The following is a 26872-nucleotide window of genomic DNA, read 5'->3' as shown; positions in this document are numbered from 1 at the left end:
GTTGGCTTCAAATAGGGTAGGGATGACAGGAAACAGGATGTTTGTACAACGGTCCATGTAAATAACATGGGTCGTGTTGTACAAAACGTGGCCAGGAGAGTTATGGTTTTGATGGTAATACTCGCGTTTTGTATTTTATTGACCCCAATCGCTGTCACCAAAACACGAAGACGGGTAAGGAGTGAAACGCTGATCCATCCGAAACTGAAAGTGTCTGTAGGGCGAGGAGACCTGGTTCATGAGTCTCATGGTAAGCAAGGAACATGTGCTGAGCAAGACGCCGCACATACAACCCCACTGAACACAACGGCTGTGTTCACAACATACCAGTAGAGACGCACGTACATGTATATATATATATACGTCTGTGTCTCTAAATATGTGTGTTTGTGTTTGAATTAGAAAATGTGTATCTATATTTGTACAATGTAAATGTAGCCAGTATTGGTAGGGAAACGTTCCATCTTAATATTCCAACATCGATTGATATCGGTAGCCTGTTTTAATCGACACTTGCTGTGGATAGAGAATACATCCTAATTAAAACAAGATAACTTGTATTCTATATAGGCTAATAACAGAAATGTGATCAGAGTTGTCAAACTACATCTTTTAGACAGCCCTGGTCTTCTGTACTCCTTCGATTCAAACTTATTTTACACACAAACCTACACCATGAAAACTACACCGTCGAGTTGGCTTTCCAGCTGGATTCAGGTATTACTCCCATGTGTGTTTATTCATCTAAAATCCAGCTTTGAAACTCTCTATTTGTCACATTGGTGGCAGTAAAACACAGTGCTTTTTATGAATTAAATGTTCCTCCATCATCTGTTACATCAGGTAAGATATTCTTCTTCCTGAGGAATTGCTTTGGTGGAAAATACGTAGGGCTACTAAGATTTAAAACCTCCCCGACACCCACCCCAATCTATTTTAAACCTGGTTCGGCTACAGCCAGTCACAGCCTGAATACTTCTGCTCTAATCTGTGTTGTCTGTGAAAAGCCCTGATGTCCTTGCGGGGGTGCCAGCTTTCAAGACAGGTGGCAGGATAGCTTTTAAGAAGTCAGTCCTGCTACAGAACTGATCGCAAGCCTTGTGTGTGGCAGTAACTACAGAATACTGCGCTTTTTCAAATTCCGCTTTGTTTCACTCGCAGTGACCAGCCCAGTACTTGATATATATAAAACATTTAAATGTGAGAATCTGAATAATTATCTGTGCCCTATAGTGCACTCCTGTAGATAAGGTCTTTTTTTCCTTTGCATGCACTCTGGCTCTCTGTCGCTCCGCCGGCTCCATAGTTTGCCAGCTCTCTGCTTTCCTCCTCGCTTCACCCTGTGTTGTCCTTGTGCCATTAATCTTTGGGGATTACTCTTGAAATGCAGCATTCGGTCTCCATTTTCATGGAAATAAACCTGAAATTTCCATTTGAGACCCTACTAAAGCCTGTCGGTATAGTTGTCGATTAAGTCTCGTGTCTCCTCTAGGGGCATCACAAAGGGAGAAATCAGGGAAAGGGAATTGGCTGTTTCTTTTTCTTTTATAGGGCAACTGTTATTTAAAAAAGTAGAAGAGGAGAAAAACCCTCTCCACCAGTTTTAAATTTCTGCGCTTAATTTGGTGCATCAGATTATCCTTATATAATGTCATTTGGGAATTGCAAGGCAGAAATTACTTTGAGATGGAGCAAATCGGTTAATGCTGCCCTGTCCTAATCTGCACCGTGCAGGCTGCCGTTTGCACATGCAGCTCTGAGGGAAACATAAAGATGCCACATTTTAATATGCCCTCCCTGAGGAATGGGTCCAGTGGGCTTTTCAAATTCACATTGGCTCTCCACTGGAACCAAATGATTACTGTGGTGCAGCAGTGCTGTCTCCATTTGTTGTGATATCAGTGTTAACTTCGGGTAAGCGCACTGGCCCGAGGGTAGCATGGAAACCCTAGACAGCGGCTGGTGGCAGCCTGTGCTCCTGGCTGCCTCGGTCTTTGAAGGTGCATTCTTCCAAGCAGAACAGCTCTCACATGGCAGGCGTGTGGTGTGGCTTTCACCGCTCCTGGAAAGGGGACGTCGCCTTTTAGAGAGATTGTGAAGCTCTTTAACTGTGTGCAAGTTTTGCTTTCAGATTGCACAAGTGATAGAAAAGCATTCATGGTCAAAAAACAAATCTGACCTTTTTATTATTTGATATCTCATTACTCAATTCTAAAGGCATTTAAATGCTGTCACAACAGGAGCCAATGAGAACAGAATGAGGTTATCGGTTGACACACGTCAATATTAGCATAGGCACTTAGGTTACTGGGCTATGCTCTGATTTAAGCTCATTGTGCAAATTTCCACAGTCTACCCTCATTTAGCTGAGATCTTGCATGGCTTATTCTTGTCAACAGAACTGGAGGAGCGGCCTGGTCTGGGCGGCTTTTGTCTTCACGCTTTAAGACAGGTCTCTGCCATGTCTTTGGTCTTATCTTGAGATCCCAGGATCATTCTATTCCCAGCAGTAATACCTGAAGACAACTTCCCGTCATAACAAATACCCATTGAGCATCTCTGATGGACTTGTATTGAAGTGGATATTCCTCTGTGGGTTTTATTTTCTTAACCCTTCATGCAGGCCGTATTGTTCTCCAGTGTTACAGTGTAGTGACATCATTCTTCAGATATCAGAAAGCCAATCACGTTATGTGGCTGCAGCTTGCTGCTCTCCTTCCGTGCCGTGCCTCACCTGCTTAACTAGATGAGAAGCTTAAAGCCTCTGCTCAGCACGTCCCTGTGGTCAATATTAATTAAGTAAGATTAGTTTCAAGGATGGGTAGTATATGTGCAAGGTACACTGAGGAAAGGGCTGAGCAACCTGCAGACGCTGTCGATTGCAGCTGATGGCTTTTGTTTATGAAACAGGTTAGCCTTTCAACACGAATATCCCGGGTACACCTGCTTTCCCCCCCCCCCCCCCCCCCCCCGATTGCTGGCTGCCTGTCTGTCACCTGCCTCATCCTGCCTTAGAAACCCTGCACTTGGGTACTCTTCCATGCGGGGCTGGCTAATCTACTGATTGACTGTGAACTGAAGTCTAGTCTAGCGCCCACACTCTGGCTTCCAAAAAATATTAATAAGTCCGCTACATTGTGGGTGGAGGCTTCTTTTTTCTTTATGTATTGCAGACTTGCCATCAGGGCAAGGTGTCTTTGTCTCCACAGAGACTGACAAATTAACTAGGCCCTATCTCTTAAGCCTGCAAGTGACTATAGTGTTTCTTTACACAACGGCTATAAACAATATTGTTTTGGCGATGAGCATGGAGATTTGCAGATGGAGAAACTCCCAAGATGGTTTATGATGGCAAAACAATCTGAATTGGAGCAGGGCATTTGCTGGCTTGGGTTTTGTGTGTCTTTTTAAAAAAAATAAAAACAAACATACAAATATTATGGTGTAAAATCCATGTCTTCAGGTGACTGCAATAGAAAATAGTTTCTCAGTGGTGGACAGTCCCACATTTGGTTCTGGGAGAAATAAACAAATGACCTCTTTTTGTTTCACTGGCATCCCATATCTGGCCATCGTGTCTCTAGCATACACCTCTCAGATCAGAGTTTAGGTAGAAATGCACAGCTAATCTTAATTGAGGGACACTCTGGTTTTATATTGATCTGCAGAGGAAATAACTTGAAGAAATATCTCAAGAACAATCACTGAGTTGTGGCCCTTCTGTAAATTCTGTAAGAGTGGAATTTGTAGATTTACTACCTCTCTGTACCCTTCGCTAAACATGTAGGCCTCCACTGTCCCTGAGGACAAGGAGCTGTGTTTGTTTCCGCTGGTCTTTAGAGCTTGTGAGCAGGATCTGCCTACCCTGGGATCCTCAAGCGGTGACTGTTATGCCTCTCAGCCCCAGTGCTTCCTTTGTGTGTCAGCATGCAGCTTAAAGTGAATGCATGGAAATGACAGGGTACATGACACTTGTTTTTAGCTAAACCAAACAGGAAATTACTGCATTACTCAAAAATGTGAGAATGAGCTGCCTGGTGCGTTTCTGCCCTGCGCAGCGGTGTCTCTGGCTTTTCCAGCACTGATACCTCATGGTTTCCCCGTGGGACTTTCTTCATGGTGAGGAATTACGTGCTGTGTTATTTGAGAAAAGGTTTGTTGATGACCTTGGGCTGCTCCCTCTGTATTGTCTAACCATTTGCTTTTGTTCTTTCTTTTCATGCGCGTCTGACATTCTTGCGCTCATTTCTGCGCTCATTGCGCTCATTTCATTCCCCCAGTGAATTGCAGGAAAAACGTGTTGTTTTTTGGTTGGCCAAAAATAGTGTATAGCAGAGTCACGCTCTTCACTTGTACTGACTGTTCCTTGGGACCCGTCACTCTCTGAATGTATTGTACTTTCTTGTACTGTAATACGAGATGAATCAATAATTTATAAATCTGGTATATTACACTTTAAGCACATCAAGGTAAATTTATATATTGTTTTCCTGAATCTTTGAAGACCGATTTCCTGATAAGAATCTGATATCCCTTTCAGACCACCATCTGATCCCCAATGTGGGCTTTGCTGTGCAGAATAAATGCTGGTTGCCTTGATGGGGTTTGCAGGTGCCTGGAGTGTGGACATGGCTGCTTTGAATCTGGGTTATGGCATTAGCTGACTGTGTCTGGGCTTTCCCAAGTGCACTGTTCTGTTGACTGCCAAGGCGCTCTCCAGGGTCAGGGGCATTTACAATTGGCTGGAGTCTGCTTATTTTGCAGCGCAACAGTGAACCCCTGAGAATTGCAGGGCATGTGTGTGCGTGTGTCTTCTGCGTCATCAGTGAGAGCTCTGTCGGTACTCCAGTTGAGACCTGACTGTGCTGTTTGAGCAGGACTTGGACTGGGACCAGCCAGCAATAGCCTGAGAGAGTGTGTTTCAGTTCTGTGACGGTGGAGCTCAGTCTTCCCCCCGCCTGGTAGAAAAGGTCGATCAGCATTTGACAATTCCCAATATTGTCTTTAGCATCCCACCCAAGTCCAACTTTTTTTTTTTTTTTAATCGGATTCAATTGTTTTTTCCAGAAAAAGAGGAGAAGGTGTCTTCCTTCCCCCTGAGTGCTGTCCTGCTGTGTCCTGCAGGGAGTGACCTCACCATATGTTTCCATTTCCTGATGTTTTGTATCAGGCTGTTAACATTGTCCTTGCTCCCAATTGTGCTCAACTTTTGGGCTTGCCTGTACCCTTTAGTCCTGTAAGTGAAAGAAAAGCAGCACTTTTTAACCAATTGCTCAGATCAAAATATTCTCAACCCCCTCCGCTCCCACCACTGTGAGTGGAATAACATTGATTGATTTTGTTCTTGCTATTTATTTTTCTTATACACATCGTATTCTTTTCCACAATTTTCATTCTGCGTTTGTGTTCTCATTGATTCCACACAAGCCTAAAAGGCCGTTCCTGATGCTGACTCTGCACTGGATATGTGTGAAAAGAAGAGCCTAATGCCAGCTGTGAAGACCGTGATCTACAGCTGCTGACAGAGCCATGCTAAGTGTTCATGAGGTGGACACAAGATCTGTGCTTAACACGTATCATTTGCTGATATCCACTGGCACAAATTGGTAGAGTAGTTGTTTGTGGTGGGTTTGCTTCTATGCCACATAGGTGCTCTCAGACAAGACTTGCATGGAACTTGACATCTTTGATTTGTGAGGAAGATGGAAGATGGTGGTTGGTTTTTGGTAACTGGTCCAGAAAGTAATGTAAAAGCAACTTGTGTCCCCCCCCCCCATCCTTAGAGTATGATGGATGCAGACTCCTATAGCAGATTCCACTATCTAAGCCATGTGCAGAGCGCAGGGCAGGTGGGCATGTTCGTGCTCCTTAGCAGTGGCCAGCTGTATGCAGCTGCAATATTGAAACCCATCCGATTTGTCGTGTTAGTCACCTTAACGGCATTTGCACTTTCAGCACTGCCTGATTTGTGCTGTTTAGAGGATTTTTCTGTGCCGCTTCCAAACCATAGTTTTATATAAAAACAATCACATCAGTCTTCAGTCCCTGAAGTGGTTGGGTGACAGTGCAGTCTAGTTACTACATCTGCAAAACATCAATCTTCTTAATGTACGTATATTTTATACTAGTAGGAAGATTGTAGAGTGTGTTTCAGTTCTGTGACGGTGGAGCTCAGTCTTGCTTTGTGGCCTTCACTCGAATTGGAACTGGGTGATGTCATGGTGGGAGGCTGTAAATGGTTTGATGCAAATTTACCACATCGCATTGAAGTTTAAAAAGTCCTGCAAAGGGTTGTTCAGAAAAGAACAGTGCCTGCTTTTAGCATGTGATATCTGAATAGTGAAGTGTTCCAGGACAGTTTTTCCCACTCTTGGCTTTGGTTCATGTCCTGGGCCTTGCTGGGGCCTGCAGGCATTCACTGTGCTTGACAGGGCACCTGCAGGCAGGAATCGGGAATGTGATGTGCATTTATTCTGTGTAACCAATAGGGAGAATGTTGACTGAGTGATTCATATAACATATAACTTTAAATAATGCTTGGAAGAGTTCATTCAGAAATATTAGCTCGGTGACCAGGTGGACTCGTGTTTGTCTGAAGAGGGAACCTTCCGATAAATCAGATGACCAAATGGAGCCATTGCCACCTTCAATTGGTCATTCTTTAACATCTTTACAGAATGTGAGTAACGTTAAATGCACATAAGGTTTGACACCTTTATTCTCAAATACAGTATTACATTACAAATTACATTGGCATTTGAATTAGGACATTAAGGAGCAACAGGACCTGCTTAGTATTTTATTTTAGTTAAATCATGATGATGTTAAATGGAACGGCACAGGACCATAACCGGAGATCATCTGAGAGGAGAAAATAAGTGCATACACTGCTTGAATAACAACTTTAGTTTTCAGACATTTGTAAAAAAAAAAAAAAAAAAAAAAATACACAGGGAAAACAGAGATCCCAGAACATCTCATCACTGTGGCTTGAAGCCTCCAGTGAGAGAAGAGGAGCACAGAAGTGAGACTGCAGGGAGCAGCGTTTCACCTTGTGCTTGCCAGGAACTTGAAGGATGCATTGTGTGCTGCTGAGAATCCGTCAGCCAGGCCTTTCTCTCTGCTCAATCCCTCCCTGTTGGGGGTCGAGTTGGCCGCGGTTCAGGACTGAGTCATGCAGCATTGAGGAATCTGAGATCCCACTGCAGTCCCATCGCAGGCTCTTCGGCCTGTGCCAGACGCGGCCTGCCCCATTGTCGTCTGTCTCCGCTCCCTCACACCCCAACACACAAACACACACGCATGCATACTTTTTCTTGCTGTAAAACGTTGCATAAGCTTCTCAATTCTTGCTGCATTGGAGAAGATTGCACTGTCCTTTTTCAATAGTCATTGATTCTCTTTACTGCCTCCAAACTCCTGTTGTGCGACGCTGCGTCATTGTGCCTTTTTGGATGATTAAGTTTAGCCACAGCTTCATTTCCAGCTCTAAAGTAAAATTTAATTCTAAGAAAACAGAATTGGTGCAGTCCTTCATTTTTTGAACACGGGGGAAGCCACCTGTCACTTCTGACTTGGCTCAGCTGCCTGACCTGGCCCTGCCCTGTGCTATTTTTAAGTCCAGCACTATGTATGAAGTTCCTGATCTCGTTTTCATCCTTTATAAACCGGGTACCATGCCACCTCCTTAACACCATATCTCCTTTGGTTATCAGAATCATCTCTTACTCCCCTTTCTATATACGTAGATCATCTCCAGCTCAGCAGTGCTGCCATGTAACGTCGTCTGCGGCTGTGCCTGGTACCAGTGGGAATACTTCACACATGAGCCTTCTAGGAAAGTGCCAGATTTGCTTGCATATTTCATGACTTACCCTGCAATATTAATGGCAGTGCTGTAAAACAGAGGCGTTTAGATGCAGAGACGTCTTGCAACTCGTCAAAGTGTAGCTGACAAAGTCCTGTTGCTGTCGTGTTGTGGTTGGTTTCTCAGGAAGCCTTTAACTATGTCTGACTGCATGCACTCTGGCTAGTAACATTATATTACTGTGGAATTCACTGGATGGACCCCAGTGGCATCACAACATTGTTTGCATATTTTGTGTCATCGCTGAGCAGCTGTGGTCTGTCAAGGAATCTTTTATTTTTATTTTATCTGTACATACAGCGTCTACCCAGGGTCAGCTACAGTAATGTACCAGCTGATGTGGTGTATGGTTTTCAGGGTTGGGGGAGGGTGGTACTTGGTCTGGGCTGGCAAGGCGTCTACTTGAAGGGTTCATGTGGATGAGTTCTCTTGCAAAAATGTAATGGGGCTACCAGAAGTTCCCCTTCCCTGGTGGAATCTTATCTTAGTCTTCACAGAGGATTGTCAGATTAAATGCCCTGTCTGTCTCTAACCGCGTTTAACCCCAAGAATCAGTTCTGGGGTGACGCAAAGTTCAGGGAAGTTCACTCTGAAGAGAGCAGGAAGGATAGGAGTGTTATGTGTTAACCTGAGTGTGAGCTGTCCTTCAGACTGTACGCCCCGTCGATCACCATGCCCTGACTTGAATGCGGTTTCAAAGGTATTCCCATCAGAATCCAGAGAGACATTGCGATAGGAGGGATGTTTTTTATTTTTTCGATGACTCAACAGAAATGTGAAAGGCATGCAATCCTCCTGGGACTCACTCTGAGGCAGCGAGCAGAGGCTCCTGCATGTGCTGCAAGGCTGGTAGCGTGAGAGGTTTGCTTTATGATTCACAGCTAAGGTAGATGGCAAGGGCCGGGTCTTTGTGTGCACAACCCTGTCTGGAGGATTGCAGTGAACGCTGAAGGGGTGGGGGGAGGGGAGGTTCTCTCTTGTACAATTTCACACCTGTTCAAGGAATAATGGGAGGGTCATTACATGCCTGCAAGAGTGTTCCAGTTGAGCCTGCCTTAATAGTCACTTTGTAGTTCTCAAATGGCTAGACTTCTCAAATGCAAGCCCCCTTTAGCAATGGGAAGACCTCTTCAGGGAGTTTACCGGCTCCATTCACACAGCACTCCGGCCCCTTTGTCTTTGGAGTGCATAATTGGGCAGGGAATTTTCCTTGGACTTTTGTTTTTTGTTTGTTTATCTGTAAGAAGCAAGCAGTAGCCTCAAGTAGATTCCCAAAGCTGCTACAGCAGTGCCATTGTTTTTTGTTGTCCAGAATTCCCTTCGAAAGGCCTTTGAGAGAATCAATCCCTAAAACTACATGACAACATTATTGAATGTTGGAAAAGACCCAACCAGTGATGAAATATTGAATGGTCAGCATTAAAGTGTGATTTGACACCTAGGTTTTTACAGGAGAGAAAGTTGTGTGCTTTGTGGAACTTCACATTAGCTGGAACGTGCTCGCTCTGGGAATAGAACAACGCAGAACTTATTTTGTGTTCTTTTGTAAAATCCCTTTTTCAAATCTGCAGGAATTCCCCCCTTCTGTCTTTTGGGTTCTGGGAGAAATGCAGGTAGTAATGCGCTTCAATAAAGATGAGGACCCTTGTTCTGTACAGTCCCCATCAGTGAAGTGTATGATTTATTCCCCTGAGGACTGGGAGGGTTGTGTGGTTAATCTGGATCATTACTAAAGTTACAACACAAACGTGACATCATTTTCTTTCCTCTTTGTTGCTCTCCTTCCTTTGTTAGCGCACTACCTTATCCTGTGATCCCTGGAGGCTTGGCTCTGATGCGCACAGTGGGTTGAATTCTTATTCAAATAGTTTTGTGTGACTGAAGTCCATCTTTCTGCTATGAATTCAAGTAGGATTGCTTGCATTGAAGCTTGACTTTTGACTGGTAGAGCCTTTAAGAGCTGCTCTCGGGTCCATGCCAGTTTGCACTGTCACGGTCGTAAATTACTAATCGCTAATGTCAAATATACTTTGTGCGAGTGTGCTTTTTGTCCTCCCTGTGGTGTCATTGATAAGTGGCCTAAAGGCTAGTTTTAAAACGAGCTGACCTACTTTCACTTTATGCTGGGGCCAGGCCAGCCCTGCAGAGGGAACGAACCGGAAAGGCTACCGTCAGTCCCACTGTTGGGGCAGCCAAGGCCTGGGCAGCTATTCAGGGTCTTGGGACCCTGGCCGAGTGACCCTGTGTTGTCATCAGCTGAGGTACGCTCCTCAGTGGCTTTCCTACTGTGGCTGGCTCTGGCTTCATAATCTGTGCAACTAGGGGGGTGGGGGGTCCCCTCTGTTGGGGGATATGAACTCTGATAAATGTAGTTACTCTGCCAGGGCTTTTGTTTTTAAACCACAAGATGTTTCTGGTGAGCAGCTACTCGGCTTTGATGAAGTGTAACAGGGAAGGTAAAAGTCTTCCCCACACTAGTGAACACCTTGGCATTTCCCCAGTTGTGGGACGCCATCAATCCTGAGCTTGTGCACTTTGGTTCTGAGGCTCCATGTTGCTTATTGTTCTGGAAGTTTCTATTCCTTCCTCTGTGGCTTAATGATATTAATCGCATTCAATGGCTTATTATCTTATAATTCTAATTGTTTTTTGTTCAATCATTTTACTGCGTTTCATTTAGTTTAAATAGCAGTTTTAATATTTGAATAAATATTTCATTGTGAATTCCTATCTATATTATCTTGTGTTATAGTATGGGGGGGAGTAGAAAATTGATAAAATAATGACTTCTGCTCCAGGCAGTGGTCTTTGTAAGGCTTTTTACTAGTAACCTACATTTTATTTTTATAATTTTGAAAGTAGAGAATGTCACCACTAAGCATATATAAAACGGCTAAAAAAGCTTTCTAAAACCATTAAAAAGTAGGCCAACCTAATAACTAGAGCTGGCAGTGTATAGCTTAAATCAGTTTAATCTCACCTGTTCCAAATGAGGGGAATCCCTGTTTCTGTTGTTTTGGGGGTTTAATCAGTAATCTGTTAAAGATCCAACAGCTAGAGTGACTGATTTTGTATTAAAAAAATCTGGGCTAGTTATGAGTTGATTCATTTTCTCTCCCTAGTTTGCACCACCCACTAGGACCAGTACCAGACACTAAATTGTGAACTGGTCAGGGCAGCAGACAGACTTGTCCCGCTCTCAACCGTAAAGCTGAGACAGTCTCCAGATAAGCTTTACTATAGCTGTCCGTACTTCTCATGGTCTTGCATCTGATTTATGCGTTCCCATCATGTGTGATTAGCCACAGCAAGGCAGTGCCTGTTTTACATGTAGCAAAACCAAAATAATGTCAGGTGTGTCAGTCACGCATCATGTCCAAACTGAGCAGGCTTGCCTTTAACTGGAGCCTGACCAGTCTTTCTGCCTTGCCGTTATCTGAAGTGCTTCACAAGGAGGGTAGAGTGTGCCACCTGTGCGTTAATGGGACACAAACTGGTTTCACTCTCCAGACGTTTGCCAGAACAATTCACGCTGAAGTGTTTGGCTATCAGGCCAATTCTTCAGATGAAATGGATGTGAGTGGTGTGCTAATTGTGCGCTTTGTAATGCTAATAAATGCTCATAGCACGGAAAGAAGGCAAGCTTTAAATAAAAGCTTTGTTATTAACGCAATGATTTTGGATACTCTTGAGCATAATTGTTAGTCTAACTGCCCAATCCCTTGTGAATGGAAGCTTAAGACTGCATGAAGTAAACCTTTTCCTCCTCAATCTTCTGCCCCCGCTCACAGGACACATCCAGACTGGACATCTTGGTCAAAATTAATACGTAGATAGATATCTCCAAAGGTTGAATAAAGGCCCGAAAAACCTTATCAAAAATGCTACATTGTGTTTGTGCCTTTCAATACGACAGCATCAGCAGCTGGTGATGGAAATTATTTAATATATTTAATTAGTGCCTTACCCAAATAATTTAGACTGGGGTGTAATCCATATGGTTTTTAACCCAATGTGTTCTAGAAGTACAAGCTCTTTAATTGCCTCCAACAGTTGTTTCCATTTCTTAGACCCTTTTCTTGGCATGCTCTTTTTGTGCCAGTTATGCACAGTGTGGTGTTTTCTTGAACTGGGCATTGACTTGCGCACAAGCACACTCCTGCCAGCCAGTTATACCACGGTGTGTAAATATACCACATCTGTAAACATCATTGTTTGACTGGGTCCTCCTCACTGTGTAGGTGTCTTCACAGTGAAATGCGGACTATTTCTGTAGGTCTTTGAGTAGATCTAATACTTCAGTGGTTTGGGCAGCAACGGATATGTAAGCATCATTGGTTGTATATCCCCCTTAAGACTGCAGTCCAGTTTCCTGCTACACTGATGAGAGTTCAGCAGAGGCAATTTGCTTGCTGTCGCCTGCTGAAGATTGTGCTATAATTGGGATTGGCCAGAGTTATTTTCCTGATTGCTGATGAGATCTAGTGTGATCGGACAGGCCGCATTCCTTCTCTTTAAACACAGGACAACATTATTTCCGAACATGAGTCAGGAGCCCAGGATGTGATGTCACTTTGAGCACGACTACAGCTGTTGTGGTTTTACACAGAAGTGATTCAAACACACACACACATGGCACAAAACACAAAGCAGGGGGTTTGAACACTAGCTCTGTCTGCATGAACTGCATCTATGACCCCATCCAGTTGCACCAGCACAGCATTCTGACGGGATGATCTCGAAGTGAAGTTGATCTATTTTATGAGCTGACTCCCTGCTATACTGCAAGTGTGGAAATTGAAAGGATAAACAATTGATTTTTGCTTTTTATAATAACTAGAGGGTTAGAAACTAAATTGGATTACTCCAAGACTTGATGCATTTCATATTTAGGCTTCCTATGACCTTCACATGCTGGTAAGAATGATCTCAGCTGTGTAAGGCAATTCCCTCTTCCTTGACAGTATATTGAACAAATCCATCCTGTGGCTTGCTGAGATATTGATTAAAGCCCCTGGTTACCAATAACAGATCCTTATGTATGGTCCTATTTACCAATTGTTTAGCCATTAACTTTTTTTTGTGATTATTGTTTGAGTGTCTTTGCAAGGACTAGTTTACTTTTTGTACAGATGACAATTTCAGCAGTGCAGAGATACTGGCAGTGTGGCTGAACTGGTTTGTCTTTAGCGTGGCCTGCGGGGGGGTGGGGGGCTGCTGTCTGAGGTTGTCTAAAAGATCATGACCGCTCCATTCACATGTTGCAGGCCTTTGAATCTTGCTGGTGCATTATCTGATTTTGTGGGAATTACTAGCAGCCCCTGTAGCTTCATAGTATTTGTGCCTACGTGTAGAAGAATATTTTTCTAAATTCTATAGTTTAGCTAAGTGTAGAAGGATAGCTTTTTGTTGGGGGGTTCAGGGTTGACTGTACAAGGTGTAAATGTGATCAAGCTGGTGTGCTTGGTTAGGCTGTTGCTCTTTATTTATGCTGTCTTTTTTTTAATGTGTTTTGTTATTCCGATACCCGCTGTTGTACTCCCATTGGTTCATTATTTCAGAGCAGCTTTCTTGTCAGCAGCCCCCACTTTACACTGCAAGGAGAGCAAGCGAGAGAGAGGCACTGGAATCCACTGCTGGTTCTCACTGCATAAGTCATAAATACTGCAGCGGTGTTTTCACTGCTCATTAGGTAGTGTCGCTCCCCGTCAGAGCCCGGGAGACTAGGCCTCGTCATCAGAGCTGCCTCCGCTCCTCTCTGGTTTTCATTCCACCCCAGGTCTTTACAACTTAATTGAAGGCATTATTACCACAAGAAGTCAATGACCGGTTTGTTTTCTGTCTTTGTTTTTCCAGGTCTTGATCAGCTGCTGATTGTGAGATCTGTGTAACCTGCAGGAACTGCCCTGCAGGTCCCCTGAGGACTGGAACCTCCTGCCCTTGCTCTTGGGTTCTGGGGGTTACAGAAAATCAAAATAGAAAAAAGGTAATGTCAAGCTTGGTTGTTTTTGTGGTAGATAATGAAGGTTCGATTATATTTTTTTCATCTCTCCCATGCCCCCCCCCCCCTCCCTCCTTTGATACCTGGCAAAACAAACTCAGTGTTTACTGACAGCCAGCTCCTTTCCTAGTGCAATCAGTCCACCTCTCTTGACCATCAACCCCCAAGACCTGTGTCCAAATGTCTCTAACCGTGGACTCTCTTTGACTGTTAAAAGCCAGATGGGAGAGAATGGCCTGGGATCCAATGACATCGGGCAGGGTGACACCTCACAAGCACCACTTCCTGGGGCTTGTATGTATATTACCCTGGCAGTAAAGCGTTTTTGCAATTGGAAACCAAGACATTTTTATACTGGAGAGGTGCAAATTGATTGTTCACAAACCGCCCGGAAATGCAGTTTGAAATTGAATCCAACAGGAGATTATCGCAGTGAATTGGCACCTGGCACTGTTGGCTCAGTTTAACATGCTCGTCCAGCATGTAGACGTGTGCTTGAAGTCATGGTGTCTTGTATGAAGACTGCTTTAATGTAGTTATAGTCTCACCTCGCCTCATGTTAAACCCTGAAGTGAGTCTCTGTCAGTGCTGTATGCTGTTTATACCACCACTCAGCCAAGCGGCCCCTAGTTGTAAAATTATGCTTATCGTAGGGGAATCAATCCATCAGAGATTCAATCGATTGTGTCATTTACACATGAGCTTTAAATACTAATCTCCAGAATGTAATTTCTCACTTTATTGGTCAGAGTTCACCTTTTGTAGAGCCTTTTGAAGATGTAATTGCACTTCTCTGGCAGGGATTTCAGACTCTTGAGTAACATGGCCAGGTGGTTATAAATAATAATGATTATAATGTAGGGCTCTATCCTTCAATCCACTGCAGTGTTCTTGCTGGTGTATGTTACTCCGGTTATAGCGGGAGTTTGCAATGTATAAAGGTGAAAGAACTTGACCCCTTCTTTACTGGTGAAAGTCCTTAACAGTTGCTGAAATTAGAATACGTCTTCTGAGGTTACATTTGAAAGGCTGCGGTACTAATTTCCGTAGAAGGAGACTGACAAGGGGTTAGTTTAATTGACCTGCGTTTGTATTTGAATGAGCTCTGAAATTAAACTTGTCACACCACTTCCAATTTGTCTGTTGATATTAAGTCGTATTATTGCAGAAGGGTAATATAGGTGATTTATGGAAATGTTTTATATTCTAATGGGAGATTTCCCTTACTTTGATGTAAGATAAGACACTCCAGCCCTGTAAGTCTAGATGCATTCCATCCCGTATCACTTTATGTAGTCGAGTTTATATTTTGTGAAATTTATGTGACAGGCTTGTTTGGTTTGGTGTTGCCTTCAGGTCTACATTTGGTGTTCCATCATAGTGCCATGCATTTCAGTTGATTCACATGAACATTCGTTTGGGTTGTTGGGTTTCAGTAGCAAGTTGCATGCGAGTTCAGTTGTGCATTAAGTAACCGGTTTAAATGGGCTGGGCTGAATTACCACCGCAGTTAGACAGAGGCAGGTCCTGACCATTTTGTCTTTACAAAACCATGTACAACAAAGCTGCACTAAACACATGCACTCTGACACCAAAGGAAATCAGAAGACAAAATCCAATAACTTTATTTTGTGTTTATATTCCATGTTTTGAAATGTCTGTGGAAGGAAGGAACTGTTCAAAGCACACTAGACTTTATTTTGCACTCTGCCCCCCAGAGCAATATTGGTCACAGCTGATGTAATTCAGCTTTACCAAACTAAATCTGTCCTTTAACGCACCACATGTGGCATGCCTGCTACTTTCATGTTAATGCAACCAATGTATTAATTGGCACAGGTTTATTTTTGGTAGGAAGCTGAAATGGTTTTATATTCCTCTTTTGTAGCTGGCTTTTTTGTTTTTCTCTGGATCAGTGCTGTGGTTTCAAATGGAAAACAGGGAAACAAATGAGTTGCATTCGAGTAACTCGGCAGTCATTATTTGAGAGGTCCATTATTTACAAAAGCTCCTCTAAAGAAACTTAATTCTGAGGCATGGCCAATGTGGAGTCAAGCTAGTGTGTGAAGATTATTCTTCTGTTCTTAATGTCTTACATTTAACTGTATTTCCCTTAAGCTCAGATGTGTGAATGATTCACAAATGAATATATAAAAATGAACATTAAGTGTTTTTGCGATTATATCACAAGCTCTGCTAACATATGGCTGTTCAGGAGAATGCCATAAACTTTTATTTTTAATTTTGTAGGATGTTTTTGGAACCTGCTTTTCTCCATATGTTCCTGTGCAGAATGTTTATATTGCACACGCGCCATAATAAAAATAATTGTAGCTGGCAGGGTGCTCCGCACTTGGCAGTCAATGGGAATTAATTTAAACACCCTGGATACTGTGGCAGTCTGAAAAGCATCGATTTCTGAGTGAGCTTCTGCTTCTGAACAAGTCTCCCAGGCACTGTGGACAGCTAGGATTTAAAGCAGGTCCAGCTGGATTTTAGCAGGCCTGATTGGTTACAACTGTTAGGTGAGGAGCGGGGGAAAACAAACCGGACAACACTGAGACCTTTCTGTGTTTGCCTTAAGTAGGTTCAAAAGTTGAAGGCATCTGGAAGCTTTACAAATATAATTCTGGTCAAATGCTACAAACCATGTACTGTTCTGTTCCTGCTAGTCCCTTGTGGTAGCTTACCAATGTCCAGAAGCCTTCGTATCCTGTATTACAAGGTCTCTCTCAGATTACTGAAGGCAAGTTGTCGGCCATCTGTCCTGTCGTAGTCTGTCCTTCCTTGTTGAGTGTGAGCTACGGCTTCGTGTAGCCAGACTGTATCCATCCGCTCTGCAGTGGCGGTGTCATTGGCTTATTGATCCAGCTCTCCAAAACAGTTCAGTACCATGAGCATGGAATCATTTCAGAGGTGACAGTTCTGCATGGATTGATGAATTCTAAGGTAGTATTGGAAATTAACAAACAAGCAATCAAATAAAAATAAAAATGCAAGCTGCTTTGTAGAGTAGAGCATCAGAGAGAAACTGCTAATATAAAACCTGAGGTGAGCTGCAGGCCAAAGGGGTCTGAGGGGCTCTGGGTCAGATTCCACAGAGGATCAAACATCCGCTCCGAGGAGGAGTGGGAAGCGGGTGAGGGGGATTTTGCTTTGTCTTCCTTTGAACAGGCAGGGGAATATAGTGATTACATTCACTGCTAGGTAATGCCATGCCAGACTATTTAATTGAAATTCAATTGCAAATAAATGGGGTTGGGGTGAGGTGAACCCTCTTTGTCATAATTTGTAACCGTGGCGTTAAGCGCCCTCTGTTTGCATTCTTGACCTTTGTTTGTTTGCTGTGCTGCATGGCATTCCAGGCTGCTGGTAACAAATAGATTTTCAATGGTATCGACTGGCTGTACAAGGGAAGTAGCTGTCCAGGAGACCCCTCTCTGCAGCTCCTCGGTGACAGTGTTCATGCACGGGAATGAGCAGGCCATATGTGGACCCCACTCGACGGTTTTCGATTTTGTGTTGGGTTTGCCAGCTAATGGATAAGCTGATCACCAGCTACTGTTTTTGTGTAAATGTTTTTGTTTATCATAGTGTATCAGAGGCAAAAAAAAAAAAAAGAACCAAATGCCCTGAATTCAGTGGAGCAATTTCTAAGTGGCTGAAAAGAGAATAGTCTTTGAGAGTCGGAGACCCTCTTTCAGGGGCTGGCCCACGGGGCAGACAGCAGCCTGCCGATAGGCACCCCCAGTAGCAGTCTTGAGCCCCACTGCTGTCTAGACGGGCTTTGTGACAATACAGAAAACCTGTATGTTTTTTTTTTTTTTTTTCCTCCCCTGCGTGTGTGTTGGGGGGAATATGCTCTTGTTGGGGATTAGAGTTTGGATTACTTATGTAAATCATTCCAGCCTCCTTTAGCTTTTGGCTGATGTTTGTTTGCTTGCTTATCACTTAAAACTTTCACATCAGTTGAACAGAAGGTAGTAAAACCCCTGTTGGGAGGGGGTTATGACTTCATGGAGTTTATGCAAGCCTTCTCCAGTAGCTGACTTCCCTGCTTCTCACAGCAAAAGAAATAAGGAAGACCAACCGATAATATATATTTCAAATAAAAGAAGGACATATTTTTAAGAACAAATGTGTGAATGAACATGCTGTTGTTTTGTGCCTTACTTGCTAGCAGTTTTAAGTATTTCAGAGCTCTATGTGAAATTCCACACCTCCTGATACATCTTCTTCACTGTGTTTTTTGTGTGTGTGTCCAAAGCAGATGCTGCAGCAGTCAGCCTCGGTGCTTAGACACGGCTATTGGAAGATAAAAGCTCAATGTTCCTGGCCTGTGCCTGGCTATCCTAAGCCCTCTCTTGGTAGGAGTAGCTGTCGGTTGATGTGGAAAGCGCAAAATCAACTCCTTCACCCGTATGGTCAGTGAAGCATCAAGGCCATATGAATAGGGGGCTTGGGCTGATAGCAGAGATGAAGCAGTCGAGCCCCCAGACCACTTTAAAAAGACTCCACTCAGGGCTAGATTTACAAGACAAGGAGACGAAGTGGAGAAAGAGCGGTGAGAGCATCATTCACTGTCCAGACCTGCTGACCTAGATGACTGCAGATAATTTCCCTGGAGACAAACGCAGACAGACTCTGGTTAAAATGTCAATAAGCGCAAGGTATAATTGTTGTTTTATTCAGTAGTCTCTCGATTTAATCCACGTGCAGTGCATCCGATTTAAACCTAAATTAATTATTCAAAAATTAGATACATAATAATTAAATTATTTTTGGAAATGTTTATTACGATTAATGTGCTTGAACAGAACAAATATGTTCTCCAGGTTAATCTGAAATCCACGATGGCCTCTACAGTTTTACAAAAGTGGGCAGAGTCTGATTGATTCTGCCCTTGATTACATTATTTGAAGCAACAGGATGACGCACTTCTTTCTGACAAATTGTTATTGCTTTGAGTTAATGTCAGTTCACAAAAAGGATGCTAGCTCATTAACAGAAATCCATTTTAGGATTTTTCAAACCCGTGTAATTGAGTGTGTGTTTGTATGGACTTTTTCAATTAAACAAGATCAGTACATTCTTTCCCCAAAAAATATTTTGTTCTTTAACAAACTAAATTAAACAAACACATAATTTATACCTATATTAGATTTTTTTTTTTGCATTATCTGAGACAGCTTGATGGAATAGAGGCTTTTCTTATAGTTGACTGTCCTGTGCTGAACTGTAGTCCAAGCGCTGACCTGACACCCAGAGATCTCGTCTGTATCCTGCTGATTCAGGTGTCCTGGAATCACTGGGTTTCTCAAAGAAGAGGAGCTGTAGGGTTACCCACAGAAATCTGTATAGGCAAGGTGGTCTGAAACTGAATTGTCTAGTGTGGGGTGGGGGTGCTTGAGGATTTTTGAGCAGGTGGGTGGTGTTATAGCGAGTTGCTTGCGTTGCGGGATTTGCTGCGGTGAATGAGTTGGGGGGAGCATGTGCACTTGTGCTTGTTTTGTTGTTTTCCCATCCACGCATTTGGCGTGGCGAGGCAGCAGTGATTTTTGGACAGGCCGGGCAGAATAGCGCTGTGGGAAACCGTGAGCTGAATGCAGAGTGTTACTCCAAAACAAGCCACCATAAGATGACAAGAACACACTGTTGACAGAAAGCTAAGGTGTGAACAAATTGGCCCCCGGCTCTGTCATAATGTGGAGTTATCCACCCCCCCCGAGAATGCATCTCTGCAAATACTCCCCAACTACATGTACTCACTAGATTATGTTTGGAATAATATAGTCCACCTATAGCTTTGCGTTTTCCGGTGTGCTTCAAAATTGTGTGGAAGCGGTGGCATAACAGCAGGGAGAAATCCAATCATTGGTTCTTGAAACACTTGAAAAATAATGAGCAGTAACCTTGTAAAATCGGGTAGTGTAGCCTAATTCTTATCCCTACTGTCGCTTCCTTTGGGCCATTACAGCACAATGGGAAATATTAATCATGGACATGCAGTATACGAAAGGATCGCCTTGCTTTAGAGCTCAATTTATCATCTGAAAACACTTTATAATAAACAAACATGTATTAGCATGGACTAATGGGATAATGTCCTAACGGGCAACTGGACTCGCTTCCAAATCACAGCAGGATAACAGTGATTTCTCAGCCAGCCCAATTACCTATTTAAATGCCTGTTTTGATTCTATAACACCAGTTTACACCAATAAAACCCATAACAAAATTTAAATACTTTTCACTGTCCAGAATTTTGAAGATTGTGATTCATAGATTTGTTGTGGGGGGTGGGGGGAATAGGATGTTTAAAAAAATATATATATACAAAAAAAAAAAATACAAAAATGTACTTAATTTCACTCTAAGGTCACTTGTTATTTAACAAAGATCAGTCATCACTGCCCCCATTGATTACCTTCATCCAAAAGCAAATATTCACTGCTACTAAATTTGGAGTTCTTAAACAGTGTTATGAAATAAATCTGTGCTCTTGCAAGAGGACATTCATTTGTTTCCATGGTAAATTATTAATGGAGAGCGAGCTGCTGTAGGCGAGACCTTCTGAGGGATTTAAAGGCAGCAGAACTGTATTTTGTTGTTTTGCAATCGTTTCTCATATGGGGGGGGGGGGGGGGATTTCTTTTTGAGATTTTTAAAATAAACGATGTTCCAAAGAACAAACTTGACTTCAGATTCTTGTCAATGGCTCCAGATCTCTGTTGCAGTTGTCCAGTATGGCACTGCAGGCTTGTTTTATCTTGGTTAATGATTGACAGCTCGTCCTAAAACGCATTGTGAAATTGTTTTCCAGTTAAATGGAAGTGACAGTCTTCTGTTATTAGGAAGGAACCTGATATCCTGTGTAGCCAGAGCGATGATATTATTCACAGTGAGTCCAGAATCATTACTTTCCAGAAGACTTCTGGTACTGAAACCATTTGACTCACTGGACTGATTTACTAGCTTACATGTTGAGGTGCTCTGGGTCACACTTCCAGTGCACTAGCACTGCCGCATTACACATCATTCTTCTGGGATGCTAAATTACATGGTGGGCTGGAACTGAGGTCTTTTGGCCTGGCTTTGACTTCCATTGTCTTTGCCAGCCATGTGACTGTGATGACTGTGACTGGGAACAGGAAATTCACATGCACACAAACATTGCTGTGTGAATGAGAGGAGATGAAGATGAATGACTCAAATATATATTGAATTGGTTTATTTATATATTTTGTTTTGCAAGAGTGAAATCCTCTATACGGGTGAAGTTTATGCTGGCTTTGTCTTTGTCCAGTAGGCTAAATTCAGAATTTATTACAAACGTTCTTCCTAAGAGACATAGGGTATATGAGAGGTGCTGTAAAGGTTTAACCTTGGAAGAGAACACCTCCTTGAAAGTTCCTTGGTGTTAAATCGCCGTGGACAGGGTCTGCAAAGAAATAATAAATCAAAGTGACCCACTTGATGAACTGCAAAGCATACATTTTATCCTGTGAAATATCACTTGCTGGGTGTCTTAATTATCTGCAATTATTTTTCTTAAGTACCAAAGGGAATGGTTCTAATTACCAGTGGTATTTTTTCTGTTTCTTTGGGGGTGGTGTTGATAATACCCCCCACCTTTCTCCTACAGTGTGCACAAAGACTTCTAACAGACTTGTACACTGATGGAAACATATGCCCTCTTCGTGAACAGCAGACGTCATCCTGCTGAGATTTATCCTGTGCTGTATATTTTAGCTGGTGTCTAGAGTAGCCCAATGTACGTAAACTACCGAAAAGCGTGAAGGTGCTTTTCAGCAGTCTATGGACATTGCGCTACTATGGTTGATGCTGTAGAGAGTGACAATAAACTAGGATTATCCTGCTGGGGTAATACGATACTTCTTTTTCCATTCTCGTTTGTATTCTGTGAATCGAGGTGGATAGCAGCTACTGTTTGGCAATGCAGTCTGACGCATCATCTAGGACTCTGTGGTAGATTGAGGGGTGATTGCCCCTCCCCAGACGGTTCATAGTGTTGGGTGGGTGGCATTTCATGTGCAACTTGACGCAGCTGGGGTGACACTTGCGAAGTGTGGAGCTGTACCCTGGTCCAGGGCCTGGGAATGCTGCAGTAGATTGAGCAAGACTCTTCGGTGTGTAGAAACGCGTGGAGCCGTTCCTTGCTCCCTTACATCAGGTAGTGTAATCGACACTGAATGATCTCTAATCAAATCGTAATAGCATCTTTCTCTGTTAGTGTTTATCTTCCTGTTTGCTGTACCAGTATTAATTTCTGATTTCCATCTCAGAGATCTGATTTGCATTTTTCCATTCTCCATGAAGATAAATAAATGATAAATACGCACACCATGATTTTCAGGCTCTGAAGGTTTTAAGCATTAGTGCTGATATAATGTTGATTTCAAATGGGACTCACCAAGGTAATGAAATGGAACTGTAACATAGAATCGCTTATCCTGACAAATTTGCTTTTAAAGCACTGGATCCTGCAAAGCGATATGATATTTAGTTAAAATGCTTTGCTTGTTTTTTTTGCAACAGGCTTTAAAATGTAACATGTCCTTGTGTTAGTCAGCATCCACTGAGTTGGCTCTCCTGACGGGCAGAGGGAGTTTTCTCAGGACTGTTCTGTGCCGGAGTGGGAGTTGTAATGGCCCTTACACAGCTGACTAGTGCACTCTACAGCCCTGTACGGGTCGAGGGTTTTCAGCCCCAGTAATTCTGTTACGTAACAAGCTGAAAGCTGAGCCTCTTGTGGAACACAACACAAGCCGTTTATCCGCTAACGCCAGTTTTTTTGAACATGCATGGATGAAAAGCACAGCAGCACAGCCTGTCTACAGCCGGTGGACTGTGGCACAAAGTCAGTTAAAGAATGTCAATGGGAGACTTTGGGGTTCAGGGCAGACTTGAGGTTGATGACATTTCTTAAGCTCGGGGTATGTCAGATAGTTAAACTATGCTACACTCACTCTGTCATGTTCTCAGTACTTGATTGACTACTATATTGAAAGGAAGTTTGGTTATATGTAACGTTTATTACCCAGAAGACATTGCTGCCATCTTGGGTTTATTTTCCCGCTGATTAAGCCTCTGCATGTCCCCAAAATATTTGCAATGCATTTTTGTGTGTGTGTTTGAAATGTGTGCGATTACATAATCGTGCAAAGCAGCTTAGCAAAGGAGCAGAATGTCATCCATCTGCAACGCTGGGTGAGCAAGAGCCGCGTCTGCTTCCATATCTGTGCACTGCAGAATGACAGGAATGTAAAATAGTCATAACCTCTGACACAGTGGAGCAAAGCTGTATGATTATTGTATTATTTGTGAAGCAGATTTCAATAGACCCACCCCTTCTCGATGTGTTAGGTAAATCTGAAACTTAAGTCTTTGTTTTCTATATGGTTTAACCTGGTTCAGCATGTGGCCTGGAGGGGCAGGTCTCATCATGTCCCTGCTGTTGATGTAATAATGCAAGGGATTGCAGTGAAGTGTGAGGTTTGCAGGGCACAGGTGCTTCTTGCTGTGCTGTCCTACACTGAAACACACAGGGGGCCTTGGTGTGTGCCGTGGTATGCACAGTGTCGGCTACAGTTCGCCACTCCAGGCAGCTGCTGTAGGTCATGGGACTGAATTATCCCCCCAGTAGACCTTCAGCTCTTTAAGTCGAGTTACCAATCCACAGGTAGCAGCTTAAAGGTACACTTCCAATTGTGTCAGTGTCTGATTTAATTTATAGCCACTGTGGCACATCAGGAGCACCCAGTGTGTGCAGCAGTTTTGCCTTGCAGGAACTGACCCGGGGGTCACATTGCATTAGGTAATGAACATCAATAAAGTAGGCCCTCTCCCATGGAAGATCTTGTTGTCCTGAGCCTTGGTATTGAGTTCCTACTCTCCTGGATATGACAGGAGCTCAGATGACAGAGGGGGGAGGGGTTCCAGCTCTCACCCCCTGTGGTGTCGCACAGTAGCCCCCAGGTTATGTAAGACCATCTTAGTGTCCCGGTCTTCAACTTCAAATCAGCTTCTCTGCTTTTCTCTTGTTACTGTGTTCATTCTTCATTATCGGTGGCGCTTTACAGTTTTGTTAGACCGCAGTTCTAAGGCAGGCATAAATCTGTTCTCAATGTAAGATTTGGAAGTCCTCAATCATGAAACTGTGGCTGTCGGCCTACATTCTGATGTGTATTTCTTTATTTTATGATCTGAATGGTTTTCATCATTGCTGATTTAAGTAGCTGCAATATATAGGCTATGTTAATTGTTTGGTGTTGGAGATTAAAAGGTGGAAAAGCCCAATCTAACCTTTTTCTCATTGTCTCAATATGTATCGATTTTCTCTGTAGAGCAGACAGCCGGCTGCTACCTTTCAGCTGACTGTCCCACTTCTGCAAGTTCAGTGTGTTTCCACTGTGATTTCTCTGGGAATGATGAAGCATAAATAATATATCATCAGTCCTCATCAGTGTGTTTCATTTACTCTGCATTGGTTATTTGATGCACAAAAGTAGGGCAGTTCTTCACGGGGGTGTTTGCTGAGGAACATAATGTTGCTCAGCTGTGCCCAGTGTGGTCAGCACAGTCAGTCAGCAGTGTCTCGCCACCCTCTGCATTGAGAAACGCAACAAAACAGTGCCAGGTCGGTACAAGGTCCCACAGTTCTGGACATGTACACCTTTGTTTAGTTGACCAGGTATGAAATGGATCTTTCTGATATGCAGCCATGTATAAATATTCATTGGAAATTGTATGACAATGGGTTTACTTGGCGCTGCTTGTGCTGTCTTTCCCAGTAGTGAGTTGTCTCCCCACCTTGTTTAGGTGTCATGTTTCACTGCTGCAATTCAACAATATTTCTGTACTTTTTTTTTCCTCTCTATCCCTTCCTCCCTCCCCACATGAACCACTGTTTTTTAATCCTAGTACAATAAGCCTCTCTATAAGCTGTGAACAGAAGGCTGCTGGGTGTCACGCAACGCTCCCAAAGAATTCTGTGGAGGTGTTGCAGCGCACTATTTAAACCTCTCCATGTTTTCGAGAACTTGATGGAATGATAACAAATTTGACAGGGTGCCAAGTGCGGCAGTGACCCAGCAGTACTTTCCTTAATGAACTTTCAATGTGATCATATTAATCTTCATCACCAGCTGAGCCTGTGTGCCCAAACCGGCAGCTTCTGGCCTTCGCTGAGCCTTTGAATGGGGATGTGTGTTGCCAGCCAGGGACCTTGCTCACCAACCATGTGCTTTTCCGAATGCCTCAGGTGCTTATACGCAAACCATGCCGGGGCTTTGATGGCCTGCTTTAAAACGTACAACCGTACCTTTAAAATAAAAGCGTAAATAAAAGTAAAATTACATCCACAAAAGAGAAAAGACATCACTGAGAGCCAAACAGGAAGGAGAGCCCATCTGTCTGCGCCTGTGTGGGGAAGCCCGGGCCTGTCTGCTCAGAGGAGTTATGTAATCAACCCCACGAGGCTTCGACATCACCTGTGTAAAGCTCCCTGTGGAGTCTGAAAGTGGGCCTGCTCTCCCCTCGCCCCTGACTATCTGGGCTCTAGTACGCTCTGCTGTCCTGCCTTGAGAAGGCCCCGTCTGTCTCAGCCTTTTACCATATTGCAAAACCATATACAAGTGTCCTTATTTAAATGTGATCATCTCTAATGTGATTCTACTTCTAATATTTATTTGTATTATTTTTTTATTTTATCCTGTTATGGCAGGCATGTAAGAGCTCAGGCAAGGGGAAGTGGTGCCTCCTTACCATAGTGACATCAGAACCTGGTGCCCTGGATAGAAAAGGCCTGGGAGTGGCCTCCTCCATAGTAAATGCAGGCATTTCATGCTTCTCAGACAAACACAAAGCCATTGTTTCATAGCGCATACACAATGCCCCTTCATCTCTACAACCCATGTCCACTGTGTCGTACTGTATTGCATGTCTCCATTCTGTGTTTACTAGCAAAGCTTCGTGATGGGAACGTGTTTCTCCGGATGATGTCAGCCTGTGAGATTTTTGGTGATGGGGTGGATCAGTGCTCTCATTTACTGTATTGTATATATGAGCAGCCAGTTAAAACAGATGAGATATTGAGGTCTATCAGATGGATGGTGGTTTCTGAGTTCACTGATTAGATGGCGAAGACGGAAGTTGGGTTGAGCGGCCTCCAGGGCCCTTTCCTGTATCACTGCACTACAGTGCACTTTCCATTTTTCATTAGCCTTCCTGAGCCACAGTTATCCGCAGATCTCTGTACTTCTGTTCTTCTGGTTCTTTTTGACGACTTCTTATTTTAATCCTTGCCTTAACCGAGTAAACAAGACGTGTGGCGGAGTGAAAACCATCTGAAAGCCCTGTGGCACTGGAGGACTGGAATCTACCAGCCGTCAGTCCTCTGCAGAACCTATTGGCTGTAAATATGCATCCCAGGAGCAGTGCCTGATGAGTCCCTGGCAGCTGCCCTGTGAACGTCTCCGTCACAGCTTCATCCATTATTAAGAGGAGTCGTGTAAAGAACCTTCTCCACGCTGTACCGCAGCACTGCTTTTGCACTTGATCTGTTTGTGGTGCCATTGAGACGCACCAAATAAATCCTTTTCAGATATTTCTTTCATTAAAATAAGTTTAATCCAGTAATTCACTCATAATACTTGTGTGCTTGTTCACTCATTCGCTTGTTTGTTGGTAATCGTGTGCCAGTCATCACGTTTTAAGAAAATAATAAATATTGTCATGTCTCGGCATTGAACAGTGACTGTTTCTTGTTGCTACAAGATCTAAAATAATCTGTTGATGAGTTTTAGAGAGGCTGCCATTTCCTGCCTTAGAGACCGTCTTTAACTCTTGTTGTCATGGTGATGAGTGGTAATAGGGAATTTATTTTAGTTTTTACAGTGCCGGCCGTACAACCACAATGACAATGAAGGAAAAAAGGCTGCTACTGCTTTTCCCCGCCGCGGTCTCATTACTAGGCAGTTATT

The 26872-nt window shown here is 43.3% G+C and overlaps 1 protein-coding gene across 3 annotated transcripts in view; it reads left to right on the top strand.

The window, feature by feature from the left end:
• cdk17 (cyclin dependent kinase 17) overlaps positions 1–26872 on the top strand; it is a 67997-nt gene that overhangs the window by 917 nt on the left and 40208 nt on the right. For all 3 annotated transcript variants that reach the window (XM_066705015.1, XM_066705014.1, XM_066705013.1), the window contains exon 2: positions 13724–13853. The gene's annotated coding sequence lies outside the window, so the exon portion shown is untranslated. The remainder of the gene's footprint in view (positions 1–13723; positions 13854–26872) is intronic.

This window comes from Amia ocellicauda, chromosome 5 (genome assembly GCF_036373705.1).
Source record: "Amia ocellicauda isolate fAmiCal2 chromosome 5, fAmiCal2.hap1, whole genome shotgun sequence".
NCBI classification, from domain to species: Eukaryota; Metazoa; Chordata; class Actinopteri; order Amiiformes; family Amiidae; genus Amia; species Amia ocellicauda.
The sequence above is the reverse complement of the archived record's forward strand: the minus strand, read 5'-3'. Positions and strand labels throughout refer to the sequence as shown.